Source organism: Apis dorsata, unplaced genomic scaffold, assembly GCF_000469605.1.
Source record: "Apis dorsata unplaced genomic scaffold, Apis dorsata 1.3 scaffold_98, whole genome shotgun sequence".
Classification (NCBI taxonomy): Eukaryota; Metazoa; Arthropoda; class Insecta; order Hymenoptera; family Apidae; genus Apis; species Apis dorsata.
In genome coordinates, this window is record NW_006263396.1 from 431,737 (window position 1) to 435,876 (window position 4,140).

Here is a 4,140-nt window from a genome sequence, read left to right on the forward strand (position 1 = left end):
GTGTGTGTGCACCCTTCTCGCATCCTCGCGCATCATAATTCCTAACCCTGCCTCTCTCTCTCTCTCTCGCTTTCGCTCTCGCTCTCTCTCTCTCTTTCTCTCTCTTCTTTTAATTCAAAATACTTCCGGATGAACACGCGTATTCGGATTCATTAGGAAAGGAGTTTAATCACGTTTAAACACGGTGTCACATCCCCTTTGTCGTGAATACGGTGTGAGTGAGTTATGTGAAAGTGAATGGTTGGGGAGGGGAGGGGGGAAGGGAGAACGTGTATTAGAAACTCGCGTTGTATTATTTATTATTATTTTATTATTATTTATTATATTATTTATTATTTGTATCTTTCAGTGATACTTTTTCAATGAGATTATAAGAAAATAATAATGGAATTTTGTAAGAAAAAAAAAAATTAATTTTAAAGCATCTTTGGAAAATTGGTACGAAGGGATAGAAATATTCGATAATTTTTGAGAGAAAATTAATAGAGAACCATCGCAGTGTCCTTTAAAATTCTTTCTTTGGGTACTGGCATGCCTAAAAGAAATTTGGAAATTTGAAAGAGAATTGGAAAATTAATCACAGATTCGAAATGAAATTTGAATATTTTGGGGGAGAATTTTGTGAAAAGAAAAAGTATTGGAAGAAAATGTTTTGAGGTGTCGAAGCGAAACGAGGCGTTCTGGAAAATGATAATACATGAAAAATAAAAGATTACGCAACTTCGTGCAATGCGTAAACCAACTTTCAGTGGAATGATTCATTTTTTCCTCTTTCACCTCTTTATTATATACCGATCGATGCATTTCGAAATATCGTTTCCTCGATTAACCTAACCAATCGATTAACCTAAAACGCGCATTCGCTTTCGATTAAATAAACTTTTAACGTTTCCTATTCGTTCCATTCGTCCTCGTGACGAAAGCGAATCGCCTAATCTTCTCAAAGATCGAAATATAAGATCGCATAGCAGCGGGATTTTGAACAAATTTACACTTACATCTCTATGGTATCGGGAATGTGCATATCCTGAGTTGTCGCCGTCATAATTTTAATCTCGATTTGTGTATCCTTCGAATATTAGAGAATATTGTAAATAGATAAAGCAAAGCTCATAATTTGATTAATTTTAAATAACCACAAATTATTTTACACGAGAATTTTTCACAATTTCCACATGCTTCTAACACTTGAAATTCACTGCATAATGATTTTCTTCATCTGTTTTCTTTTTCCTTTCCCAATTTTCTTTTCGACTCGATCGATCGATAAATTGACACAATTCTTGGACAATTTCAACGTATTCGATTTATTCTTGTCTTAAAAAGAATAGAAGAAAATCTTCTTCTTCTTCTTCTTCCTTGATAGATAATAACATCGTAAAATTTGTATTGGGTGAAACAACATACTCGTTGAAACTACATTTCGCAAGATATTTGTACACAATAGAAAATCACACGAGTAAAAGTGTTTTCGATTACGGATAAATAAAAGTATATTACGTTACGAATCGTGATTCTCTGGGTGAAAACGACGAAAAATCATCGAAGCCTTGAACCCCTTTCGAAACGAGCTCGGTCGGTAAAATCGATGGTTCGCGACACGAAACTACGTGCTACGTTAATCTAATTGAAAATATATGTCGCTTTATCGAATCGTAATTCCTTATCGGTAGTGTCGCAGTCGTGGAAACATCCTGGAGCATCGTGGAACGATAAATTAATCCGTCGAGATTTAAATTAACCCGTGTGTACCCATCCCGTGTTGGATAAAAAGTTGAAACAAATAATTCTTAATCGGAACATATTTAAAAAATGATCAAAATATATCTCTATAAGCTTGAATAAAAATTTCTTCTTGGCTTCTTAATTTTTCGAGAGACAATCGACAGTGAGAATCGATTCTTAGCTATATATGAAAAATAATTGTAAAGTTTTCAATTTTCCAAAATATTATTATTAACACCTTCGTACGTGGAAGATTGGTTTTATCTCGCCACGTAAAAATCGTATCTGCGAGGTAAAAAATGATCGGAGGATTCTGAAGTAAAGCATCGGAATGGATAAGGGATACGTGCAAATGCTTTTCCACGGCCGCTCGGTTACCAGCTCGCACGCCGGTGCAAATACGATTCCTTATCCCTCGTTTATTCAGGGATCGAGAAGAAGAAACGGCGAGATCGGCGGCTAAACCGTCGCGGGAAGATAAGTGGGCTGGGTAACGAAACGAGGGGAACGAAATATCGGCTGGTATACACGCGTATCGATGCCGCTGTTTACCTGTGCAAACAGCGGATCGGACACGACCGATGCGGTCTCGTCACGGTCGAACGGCCGGAACGAAGCTGAAAACTGGCCAACCTTTCGCCACGGCCAACACCTTCCACCCAACCAGAGAACCGTTTCGTTTTCCGTTCTCTGAATTATCTTAATTTTCTCCAACGAGAGTTTTTCCAACGATACGTTTGCTCGAAAATCAATATCGTGGATCGTGGAAATACGAATGCGATTTATCCGTGATTTTGGATCTGCTTGGAAATTTTGAAATGCTAATTGGATTCTCAAAAGGAAAGCTGATCTCGAATTAGAAGATTTTTGACGAAAAATTTATTTAGATATTGATTCGATAAACTAAAAAGGTTATAGAGTGTAAAGATGCGTCTACGTAACGCACTTGTCTCCGATTAATTTTTTTCAAATCGTATTTTATATAAATATATATATTTATATAAAAGAAAGAAACCGAATATATCATTACACGCATTCCATCACAAAGTCCCGGGATAGAAGGTTACAACATCCAAGACAGTTCGTCGACACAAGATCTCTCTTGGTTCAACGAGACACCGATAAATTAGCCGTAGTATCATCCCCTTGTCCCTCGTATCTTCTTACGTCCCTTGACGTCCGGTAGGTCCTTCCCATCATCGACTACTGTTTCTCATCTCTGAGAATACACGCACGGTGTCTCCGTCGATAAAAGCGGCATGGACCAACGAACTTGGAGGTAAAAAAAAAAGAGAAAGGAAGAGAAAAACAGTCGACGAAGAAGAAGACGCGCACCACCACTCTCCCTTCCCTCTTCCTTGTCCATGGATGGCGGCGTCGTTTTTCTTCCCACGCACGGCCCTCGCCGTCCGTTGTCCCTTAATCTGTTCGCAACGGCGTCGTTTAATCCGCTCATAAATCCACAGCTTATTTTCTGCGAGCTATGACTCCAGCTATGGGGGTCGGAATTAAAACAGCGAGAGACGTTCATTGCCGGCGTTAATAGAATATGCAATGGAATGTGCTTTCTTTTTGTGTCTGATACGGGCCGGAATTGCCTGCCTCTGTCGCTAAAACAGACTCGATTCTCCTACGACGAATTTTCGCTGGAGGAGAAGATACGTCGCGTTATCCCCACTGCTACTGCTAGATTGGACAAAGGTACGTCACGTGACCAGCTTTCTACCAAGACGTTGCATCGGATCACGTGACGTGCACGGTACGCTACTCCCTCTACCATTAACCAGAGATTCGACTCTGCGGCGAATTTTCTCGGGAGAAGATATGTGATGTCCCTACTGTCACTGCTAGTTTAGACGAAGGTACGATGTCAAAATTCTATTAAAACGTTGCATCGTGGTCACGTTACGTGCACGACATCACTTTACTTCATCTACCGCTGAAAAAAGACTCGATTCCCCTGTGGCGAATTTCTTTAGGAAGAGGATTGGACAAAGGTACGTCACGTGACCGCTTTCTACTAAGCGTTCTATCGCGTTGCGTCTCTTCTATTGCTAAAAGAATATTGCATTCGATTTTTCTGCGACGAATTTCTTTAGAAGGAAATATATGACATTTCATTATCTTCGCTCCATTGCTAGATTAGATAAAGATACGTCACGTGACTAACACGATACTAGAGCTACTCCCTTTATTATTAAAAGTATCTCACTTCCACTGAGAGTCAATTTCCACGAGGAAAAAGAGGAACGTGTGACGTCATATTATCCGCAGTGCTAGACTAGACAAAGAAATGTCACGTGACCAGCTTTCTATCCCCTCTATTACTCTAAAAAAGATTCGACTTCACCGTAGCGAATTGTCTTCGGTAGGAAATATATATGACGTCGCGTTATCTCCATTGCCGCTGCTAGA